The following is a 10,966-nucleotide window of genomic DNA, read 5'->3' on the forward strand; positions in this document are numbered from 1 at the left end:
CAGTTTCCTTAGCTGCAAAGCCGGAAACAGAACATGCAGATACAGAAGCCGGAGGCGCCGAGGTTCCAGCCCCGGGGCAGGCGGGGAGACCCCGATACTTCACTGTGGTTTCCCCACTTTGCCGCGCGCACCCCGAACAACCCCCTCATGCTCGCCAGGTGGCAGGGCCCGAGGGGCGTGGCCGGGCCGCGGAAGACGCGCTCTGGCGCCAGGCAGGCGGCCCGCGCCCTGCGGCAGGGGTTTCTCTCCGAGAGGGCAAGCGACCTGTGAGGCACCGGGCACCGGGCGCGCGGGGTCCGAGAGCCCAGGGGACAGTTTCCTCTCCCTGCAGCGGATTCGGCACCCCGGGGGCCGCCACGCACACCACCTCACCACGGGCTCTCCAGGGGCGGGGCCGAGGGGCCGGGCGAGGCCGCCCCCCTCTCTGGCACAGCAGACCCTCCACGCCCCGCCACCCCGCCCCGCCAGCGCCTGACAGCAGAGCCTGGGCAGGCGGACCCCTGGAGGCCTTGCTGGCCTCACGGCAGGAACACGAGCCTTCCTTCCTTGCTAGGAATGTTTGAGATTCCACTGAACTCTTCCAGAAATATTTCCCGAGCAGCACATTCCTGAGTGCCCCTGGCATCTTCCCACCGCCCTGCTGTCGCTGGGGCCCTTGGCCTGTCGGAGGCCCGGCCGCTTCCCAGCTCACAGGGAGGCCTGCGGGGGCCTGGATGGCAGGCGCGAGTCTCCTACGTGCATCCACCCCAGGGGCCTCCACCCCAGGGGCCTCCACCGGGATGGATTCAGAAGCTCATGCCGCCTGCGAAACACCTCCCCCAGGAAGCCCTCCCGGCCGCCCTCGCTCCCCCGGGCAGCTTTACTCCTGTCAGCACTTGTCAAGCTGTCTGTGGGGAAGGGCCATCCACCCCAGGCTGGAACGCGGTCCTACTGTGTGACCGACTCTGTGAAGCCCGCATCACACAGGATTCACCCTGCGGACCGCGATAAGACGCTGACTGATGATGACGTGCTGGGCGGTGCTGCGGTCAGACTGCGCCAAAGAGACGGCCCCGCCCCGCCCCCGCCCCCGCCCTCCCCCGGGAGCTGCGCCCTGGGACCCCACCGGCGTCTGACCTGCCACCAGCTTCTCGAGGACAGCCCCCAGGGCACGAACTACACCACGTCGCCCTGACAGGGGCCCCTCAGTGCAGGTGGGTCTGGGATTCCCGGGGGGCCCTCGAGTGCCGTGGCAGGTCCCAGGTGGCCCAGTTCCCGAGTGTCCCAGGAGAAGGCCCCCCGCAGGGACACCGCGTCGAAGGAACAAATGCCCCAGTGAATGAGAGGTGAGCAGACAGACGAGCACGTGACGGCGAGGACAAGTCGCCCAGAAGCGTGCCCCGTGTTCCGTGTTCCGGGGCTCCCTCCGCCGGTCCCCTGGGGCACCGGCTGTGCATTGCAGACCTCCTGCCGAGTGTGCTGCTTTCAGCTCCTTGCGGTGTGTGCACGGTGTGTACGAATGTTTTCCTCGTGGCTTGCGCACTGCGTGTCCCGGTGAAGGATTCGTCCTCTTGGCCAGGAGCCTGGGGCTTTCGCAGTTCCGCTGTTCACGCTCGGGTCTCTAATCCACCCGGAATTAGGTTTCGTGCGTGGTCCCGCAGACGTGTTCCAGGCCTGTTCGTCAGAGCGTCCGCCCTTCCTCCACCCTGAACGATGCAGGGGGCCCGAGGCAGCCACCTGTCTGGGGACCGGCCCGCGGCACCAGCGGTGTGCCCGCGGCCCCCGGCAGACTTTTCTGACGCCAGGCCTGGGTTGGCGGCTCCTCGGGGCTCCCACCGCCGCTCTGCTGCCGTCTGGCACAGCAGGAAACTCGCGAGGCACCGGGCTCGGTCACCGCAGGGCGAGCTCCTGCCGCCCTTTCACCTGCGTGGCCTTGGGCGAGTTCCTTCACTTCTCGCCGCGTCCTTGTGTCTGGAACAAGTGCTAAGTAAGGCGGCGTGGGGACGCGGCCTGGCACGTCGGAAGGACTCCGTGAGTGACCGCTGTGATCGCGACCACGTGCGCTGTGGACTCGACAGCCTCTTTGTCCTGCCTGCCTTCCCCTCCGGGGGCCGGGGGGGAGGGGTGTTCCTTGGGGGTGGGGCCTGAGCCTGCTCCGTGGGGGTGTTTGTGCGGGACAGCCACGGGGTAGGGGGAGAGAGTGTTTCCAAAGGCAGCAGCCCAGACTGGCGGGGCTGGGGCTCCGGTCCACGTGGCCACCCCTCCCCTTCCAGAGCGCCCCCTTCCACAACGGAGGAGCAGCCTGGCTGCCCGCCCGCCGGAGGTGTGATCACAGCCAGGCCAGCTCCGCGAGAGCTTCTCCAGATGCGGCCAGGACCCCCGGGGGGCACGCGGTGGAGAGCGCTCCCGCCAGCCCCGCGTCTGGCCACGGGGCGGGACCGCTCGGTGTGGGCTGCTGGGGACACGAGGCCTGGCACCCCACTGGGGCACAGCCAAGCAGGTTCAGCGCGGGGATCCAGGCCTTCGACTTCCTCTGCTGCTCTCCAGGTCAGAACGGAAAAGTGGAAATGTTTACGACACACCAGTCCCTCCAACAGGACTGTGTCTGGCCCTGTGATGGAAAGGGGGTGCTCTGCACTGAGCCCCAGGCCGAGAACCCTGTGCGAGGAGAGGAGCTGATGGGAACTGGGGTCCCCGCCCACCAGTCACAGTGACAGGGCACAGGATAGCCGCGGTCCAGCCCCGAGTGGCACGCATGGCCAGAGTAGTTCAGGGCGAAGGGCCCACCCAGGCTTGGCGGCAAACTGTCCTCTCATCCACCGTCATTCATTCATTCATTCACTCATCTCTCTGCGTCTCAGTTTCCCCCTCTGCAAAATGACAGTGATATCGGCCCCCTGCCCAGAGGGCCTCTGTGTGGACCGCCCCGGGAGCGAGGACGTAGTCATTAACCTCATTCTTTGCCAGCCTCTTTGCTAGCCGATGAGGAGACAAAGAAACCTGGCAGGTGGGAATGATAATAAACCCACCGCTTTGTTACTTAAACAGAAAAGGCTGGATGTAGAGGAACAGAGTGAGGGCAGAGGGTGACAATGGCTAATGTCAGCCACCAGGGTCAGGCCACCGCCTGCCACAAGCAACCGCGACCCCCACCGGCGGGTTCTGTGGGTGTCTCGACCGGCTGGCGGGAGTCCCCTTTCTATCCGTAGCGTGCTGAGAGTTTTTATCAAAATAGATTTGGGGATTTGTCAAGGCGTTTTTTCCCTTCTTAGCTTGTTAACGTGGCAAATTATACTAACTGCTTTTTAAATATTAAACCATCCTTGCATTCTGCGATAGATCTGCCTTGGACGTAATATATCATCCTGTTTATATATTAGTGGGTTCGACTGGCTGAGATTTTGTTTAAAAGCTTTACATTTACGTTCGTAAAGGAGACCAGCTCAGTTTCCTCATAGTGTCTCTGTCTGGTTCTGGCTGGAAAAGATTTCTTTCTCTTCTATTTTCCAGAAAAGTTTGGGCACAACTAGTGCTATTTCTTCCTTATATTTTTGGTAGAATTTTCCAGTGAGATCCCCTGGGCCTAGATTTTCTTTATGGGGAGGTTTCAACCATGAATTTAATTTCTCTAGCAGATAAAGGTTATTCAGGTTTTCTCCTCTTGAGTGAGCTTTGGTGTCTTGTGTCTTTCATGAAATTTATTCATTATGGCTGAGTTGTTGAATTTACTGGCATGAAGTTGTCTGTACTGTTCCCCATTTTCCTTTTAATGTCCGTGGAACCCGTAGTGAGGTCACCTCTGTCACTCCTGATGCTGGTGATATCGTCAGCTTTGCCCAAACAGGATAGCCTGCGAAAAGGAAAAACCTTTCACGCACAGGTGCTGAGCCGGCTTTTCCTGGAGCTCCTTTACATTCCTCCTGGAACCTGCTAACGCTTCCTCCTTCCGCCCCTGCCCCTTGCAACCAGTTTGGCCCCTAGGATCAAGGATGCCCGCTCACCGCAGAGAACAGAATAGAGTGGCTTAAACGGATCCGGGGTGTTACGCCCTCAGGTAAGAGAGGCCGGCAGGTGGGCCGTCAGCAGTGAGGGCGGCAGGGCCCTTCTCTCTTTCTGCTTCGACAGACACAGCGTAAGGTGTCTGTCTTCACGGTCACAATCAGGCTGCTGGCACTCCAGCCAGCACGTGTGCATTCCAGCCAAGAGGGACGAGCAGGGGTCCAGGGAGCTGAGCTCCTGCTGTCCGTCCCACTTCGAGGAACATTCCCGAAGCCCTGCTGGGGTATTTCCACTCGTGCCTCACTGCCCCAGGCTCTAACCTCGCCCGCCCTTCTCTCCAGACTGTCCCTTGATGCTCTGCCATGGCCGTCCCTTCCCTGGCACAGCCACGCCGGGCTGGTGCGCCCCGTCTCCTTCCCACCAGAGGAAGCCTGAGCTCCTTCCCTTCAAGCCTCGGAGGAGGGGCCTCAGCCCGTCCCCCTACAGATGGGGAAGCTGAGGCCCTGAGGAAAGGGGCTGACCCAGGGGCATTCATAAAGTTGGTGACTCGGCAAGGCGACCATGCCAGCTACCGCTCCTAGCCGGGGCTGTAGCCAGCACGTTTCAGCTGGCCTTGAGGGCCCGGGGCCAGCCAGGGAGCGGCTGGATGAGTCGCCTCCCAGCAAGCCTGCTGACTCCCTGTACCCCCAGCACCGTGGCCGCCGCGCACGGTGAACACCCCCTGCTCGGCTCCTGACGCGGGCCGGATGCGGTGCCGTGCCGAGCGGGGAGGGGAGGGCGCGGCGAGGCCTCCTTCGCCTTCCTAGACTCAAAGTGCTTCCTCCCAGGGCCTCAGCACCCAGAGTCGCCAGTCGCGGTCCGGCTCGCAGAGCGAGGGCACCGCCGACCGTGGGCGGGCAGCCGGCCGCCCGTCCCCTCAGCTGGGGCAGCACTGTGACAGAAGACGGGACTTGGGGCAAATGGCATGAGTATGGGCCCCAGCCGCCCTGTCCTCATCGTCAGGGTTGGGAAGACCCGGAGGAAGCGATGAATTTGGAGCAGCCCCTGCCCCCTGCCGTCCTCTGCCCCACTTGACCGGTGGGCAGACTCAGGTCTCCAGAGGCTCTTCCCCGCGGCCGGTCCCGCCGCAGAGGTCAGGGCCCCGCAACCAGGCGGCCGCGGCCGACCGCGTGCACCGAAGGCTCCTCTGCGCCCTCTGTCGGCTCCCAGCCACCCTGCAAGGACAGGGTCCCTTTCTCATTTTGCAGACCAGAGCTTAAGGTAAGTGGCCTGTAGGCACCCCCTGCTGGGAGCACTTTGGGAGCGTCCCACCCAGAGCCTTCAGTCCCCAGGGGACCCTGCAGGCTTCCTGCGCCCACTGCTGCCCCAAGGCCAGCCAGATCTGCCGGATCCAGCCGGCTAAAGTTGAACAGTACCTCGAAGAGGGGGTGAAGCCTAAGAAAAAAGGAAGACAGGAAAGAACTTTCGGGAGGGCGCACGGTCACTGCTGCAGCCCCGAGTTTGTTTAGCACGGCGTATTTGTACCCTACGAAGCACGTGAGAAACAAACACTCCCGTGTAACTAATTGCGGATATTCACTCAGGAAACTTTGTAGCTATCTTAACATACTCTTTCCCATGGTCAAAGGACATTCGGTTTCTCTCCCCCAAGCCAGGTGCACCTCCTCCCGAGCCAGCAGACTGCACAGCTTGCCAACTCGGCAAAACTCCCAGCTTTACCGGCGTTTAATTCTGCCTCAAAACAGATCTCGACATGGATCCAGGTGGGCAGCGCTAGTGGCTTTTGCAAGGGCCGGTGCAGAAAAGGCACTGGCAAGGCAAAGGTTCCTGAACCAGCTTAGTTCTTGGAAGTCACACCTCCCTTCTCTGCCGAGGCGATGGAAACGGCTCCCCAGGCACCGCCTGCCCTCGCGTCGTGCCAAGAGTTCGTGCTTCGTGGAAACTGGAGCGGGTTGGCGCCTTTCAGCCGTGAGCCTGCGGCTGACGTGGCCTCGAGCCTGGGTCTCCACGGGGACAATGTGGGGGCCTTGCTGGGAGCCCGTGCAGAGGAGATGCCAGCTATGCTGGACTGTCAGAGGCTCCGTGGGTGAGGGGGGTGGAGCGGGAGCAGAGAGGACCCCCCCCACTGGTGACCAGGCCCCCTGCTGTCATTCATCCCGAGGTAAACGGACCCTGCAGGGCCCCCACCCCAGGGCTCCCCCAGCAGCCCTGTCATGCCCCTGTCCCTCCCTGCAAAGCCGGGAGGGGCTTCCCTGGGCACCCACCCTGACAGGTACGGCAGAATCCAACCCAGGCTACTCCAGAGTGCACGGCAAGGTCAGGCATGCCTGACCCCAGAGCCCACGCTCTCTCTGAATGACCGTCGCTCCCTGGCCACGGCCTCCTGGGCTGAAGACAGACGCCTTGAGGGGACGTGACCCCAGGAGGGGCCTCGGAGCATGGGAGCTGGAAGGACTCTAGTCACCTGGCCTGTGAGCGGTCCTCAGATGTGGATCAGAGGCCCAGAGAGGGTGGGGCCTCCCGGCCTCACACGGCAAGTTGGTGACAAGGCCAGAACGTGCCTAAACCCAGGAGACCCCACACATCCCTTCCAAGTGACCTGATGGGTGGCTGGAGAGACAGGTAATAGGTCCCTCCCTCCCTCCCCTGGGATTCGGTGGTAAACGAGACTGCTTCATGATTTGCAGTTGTTCTCGCCTATTCTAAATTCGAATTCTTCATTGGCTTCATGTACCGCTAATACGTCCAGGTCTTTGCCTTGCGGTTCATTCTCCTAATGGGGGTTTTGACGGACTGACACCTTTAACTGCTGTCGCCCCTTACAACTGGCCCGTGTGCGAGTCCCAGTGGAGCACTCTGCTCACCTTGAAGCCACGAAGACGTCGCCTTAGGCTCCTTTCTGAGACTCGGTGTTCTGCCCTCCACATTCAGGGCCGTGATCCACGCACACCGAGTGGGGGCGAGGGGCGCGTACAGCGTAGGGAGCCTCCTCCCCAGACACCAGGGGCCCAGCACCTCGGCCGGAGAGCCATCTCCCCCCGGGCAGCGGTGCCGCACACAGGCTCGGTAGAAACAGCCAACGCCTGCCCAGTGTTCGCGGCTTGTCACTGGTCCCGAGCAGCCCAGCGGTCAGCAGCTGCAGCCCTCAGCTGTCCCACCTGTGGGGAGATGCCTGGGGACACTGGAGGACCGCAGGCTCCCACCCCCTTCACCCTTCACAAGCTCGGTTCTTGGGGTTGGGGTTCCTGGGAACCGTTGAGAAGCCAGCTCCTAAGAGGTGGAGTCAGGTTTACAATTTCACGGTGTTCTTTGGTTACTCGAGTTCAGTTTCAATTACAAAATCTCAGATTTATCTGTGTCCTATTTTCTAGTTTCCATGGAAACCCCCACGGTTCCCAGTCATCTGCTCAAGAGGAGTGGTTGGCGGCCCCCTCCAGCCCGGCCAGCTGCCAGGCCTTCCGGGAAGAGCGAGGTGGGCCGGAGACTGGGCCGGCCAGTGGCTCAGTGGGGAGGGGGAGGGGGCCCCAGGGCAGCAGATCAGCACAAGGACTCAGAGCCTCACTGGCATGGAGAGGGGCTATTTTCCCCATCACAGGCCAGCAAACTGAGGCACAGGGGAAGGCACTTGCTCCAAGCCCAACGGGCTGGCAGGACTGAGCTGTGGCAAACTGTCCAAGGCGCGTGGCTAGCAGCACGTCACGTCAGAGCTGTGGCCACGTGGCCAGAACCTCACGGCCACGGGCAGGGTCAGCTGCACGCATGGCCGCGAGGTGCTACCCACCCAGTCCCTCTGGGCTCCCACGCGGCTACCTGCAGGAGGAGGGCACCCAGGTCCCTCAGAGGTCTCACTACCGTGGGGTCACCTGGGAGGAGCCCTGGGCCCCTGCGGCTGCACTCACTCAGCAGAAACCCAGCGGCTCCGCGGGGATCCAGCTGCTTGCTAATACGGGTGCAAGGGCCTGGAGGCCATGTTGCCACCTCTTGGCCCAGATGCTCATGCAGGGGCTGCCGGTGTGGGGCTCTGCCTCCCGGGGGACTGTAACTGGGGACGGTGAGTGAATGTGTGTGGAGGGCGGCAAAGGAGCCCGCACAGACAGTGGACACTTGGGCTCATTCCCGGGGCCCTGAAGCCTGACTCCCGTGAAATGGACAACTGGACGACAGCCCCGCCCTGATCTGGGTGGAGTGGGCGGGGCTTCACACGGCCCCAGGGTAAAGGCATGCAAGGAGCAGAACCCAACTCCAGCGTCAGCCAAAAAGTGCAGACAGGGAGGGCAGGGGGCTGGGGGTAGAGCGGGGCCCCGGAGCCCACAGGCGGGTGTGCCAGGGGCTCAGGAAGGTACAGGACCAGGCCCCCTCTCGGGTGTGGCCCACTCTCCTTGGGTAGCATCACACGCAGGACTAGGTTACGGCTCCCTGACGTGCCCAGCCCAGCCGCCTCTACCTCAGACTCCGGGCGGGGAGCTGCGTGGCCTGGCCCGGGTCAGGGGCTGGGTGCATGGAGTCGCTTGCTCAGGGAGGCCAGCCAGGGGTGCTTGGGATAGCAGGCGCCAGGCCGGCCCCACAGGGCGGGGGTGGCGCTGGGGGAGGTGGGCCGGGTGCAGGGTTTGCCTGCCCCACCGCAGGCTCTGGCCGGGCCTGGGAAGCTGGCATTGTCACAGGCTGACACCCTGACTGGTTGCCAGGTGGACTGAGTGGACGGCTCCTCGGGCCAGCCAGGCCATCTCCAGAGGCTCCACTGGTGAGGCCCCAGCCCCTGCTGCAGCAAGGCTCTCGGGGGACCCTGGGGGGGGGCGGCTCCCCTGGCTAAGCGTTCTCACTTGGAACAAGAGGGAGCTGAGGGGTGGTTCCATCTCCGCCCACCTGCGGGAAGTGCACACGCAGCTCTGCGCCCCCTTCCCTCGGGCAGAGGGGACCCCAGCTGAGGTCGGGATCGGCCTGGGACACACGGCATCCCGGAGCCCAGACCCAGAGGTCACACTGGGTTAAGTCGGTGCTGAGGGTGGACTGGTGCCCGGCGCGGCACCACTCCCGCCCGCCCCCGGGGCGAGGTCCCCGCGTCCCCTGCTTCAGTCACGCACGTCCGGGCCTGACGCTTGCGGCTGGCGGGGAGACGGATTCCCGCCAGTGTCCTCCCCTGGCCGCCAAGGAGTTGTTTCACCCCCTGCTGCTGAAAACATTTCTGCACCGCGGGTCTCCTGGGCAGCCTCTGAGCGGCCCCGAGTCCCTGGGAGGCCCCTGAGCATCGCTCTGGGCCCGCCTCCTCGCCAGGCTCCAGCAGGGCAGGGAGGACCCTCTCTCCCTCCGTGTCCCGTGCACGCGCATTCGAGCCTGGTGGCCCGGAGCCAGCCCTGGAGCTGCCATTCCCCATGTGGCCTGGGCAGGTGGCTCGGCCTGTGTGTCCGGTTTCCCATCAGTTTAAAGTGAGGGCGAAAACACCTCCTCTGGGGGTTGAGGACGGAAGGGGTCATAGCCTCGCACCCAAGAGCAGGTGAGCTTCCTGCTACTCCCGCTCCGGGCTCCCTCCGACCTCAGGACCTCAGCCCACCCGCCACCCCGTTGCCTCTCCAGCATCACAAAGGAAGCCTCGGGGTCCCCATCTATTGTCCAACAGGCAAGGAGGCCAAAGGTGCAGAGGCACCCGCACCCCACGGGACAGGAGGGGCGGCACAGGCCAGCATTCTCTGCTCCTGCCAGTGGGCACGTGGCCGTACCCGGCCTTTCCGCCCGGGACCCCCTTTGGTTCAGGTTCCCGCAGGGGTGAGGCTCGCTTTGGGCTGGGTCCCTCGGGTCAGACCTCAGGCCCGGTCCCGCACCATCAACAGCTCGGCCAAGGAGCTGCGGGCAAGGGCCTCGGACGCGGGGTCAGCGGGGTCCTGGAGAACGGGATCTGCCAGGCAGAGGACCAGCAGCATTTTCCATCAGAGGAAACAGCGTGCGGAAGGGGTTAGAGGTGCAGAGGGCCTGGCTCAAACAGCATCCGCAGATGCCACCTGCGGAGCGAGCTGAGCCACGGCCCCGTCCCACCTCGGGGTTCTGGGGGGCAGGCCGGGGTGGGCCCCAGGCGTCTGCATTTCTCACAACGACTAGGCGAGGTGAACACTGCTTCTCAGGCCCCTCTGTTCGGCAAAGGCCTGAGGCACTCTGCCCCATGTGTTAGCTGCCAGCCGTGTGTAACAGAAAATTAAGAATTCAGTTCCTCAGGACCCACGTTTCAAGTGGCCAGTGGCAGTGGCTGGCATGAGGCAGTGCACATCTGGAGTGCTCCCTCGCGGCCACCGAGGACTCCGGGAGTGAGGTGGCGGGGTCCCTGGGTCCCTCCCTCAGTGAGAGCTGCCTGTGGCCTCAGGCATTTTGGTGTGTGTGTGGGGGGGGGTACCAAACCGAGCTGGAGCAGGCCGAGGACAAGCGCCAGCAGCACAGCCAAACAGAGCGCCACTGGACACAGGGGTGATGGAGTTGGGGATTTGGGTCTGGCCAAGGTGGGGAGGTTGGGGAGATGCCTGGCTCCCCACGAAACCCCAGAAGGGCCCGCCAGTCCCAGGAATGCAGGTGCACGGAACAAGGGCAGCACAGAAGCAGGCCTGCCTCGAAGCCTCTGCCAGACCCAAGTGACGCGCTGGCAATCAAACGTTCACTAAACCCCAAACCTGGTGCTCTTCACGGGGGGCGGGGGGACCGTCTACATGTCACCCAGTCTCCAGGAAGCAATAACCTGGCCGTGACGCACTCAGGAGAAAAGCAGTGTGCAAGCGCAAACTCACAGGCGACCCGGGTGCCACGAGGGGCAGGACTTTCAGCCTGATGGGCAACGGCTGGAAGGGTGGAGAATTTCAGCAGAAATTACTTGTTAGAAAAATGCCCAATGGAAACCCTAAAAATAAAAACGATAATCTCTGAAACTCAAAAAAGCGTCTATCGTTAAATCAGACTCACAGCAGGCTAGCAGCCCCGGGAGGATGGTCGGACGCGAGGACGAGCGGCAGTC

The sequence above is a fragment of the Rousettus aegyptiacus genome, unplaced genomic scaffold (genome assembly GCF_014176215.1).
Source record: "Rousettus aegyptiacus isolate mRouAeg1 unplaced genomic scaffold, mRouAeg1.p scaffold_m13_p_10, whole genome shotgun sequence".
NCBI lineage: Eukaryota > Metazoa > Chordata > Mammalia > Chiroptera > Pteropodidae > Rousettus > Rousettus aegyptiacus.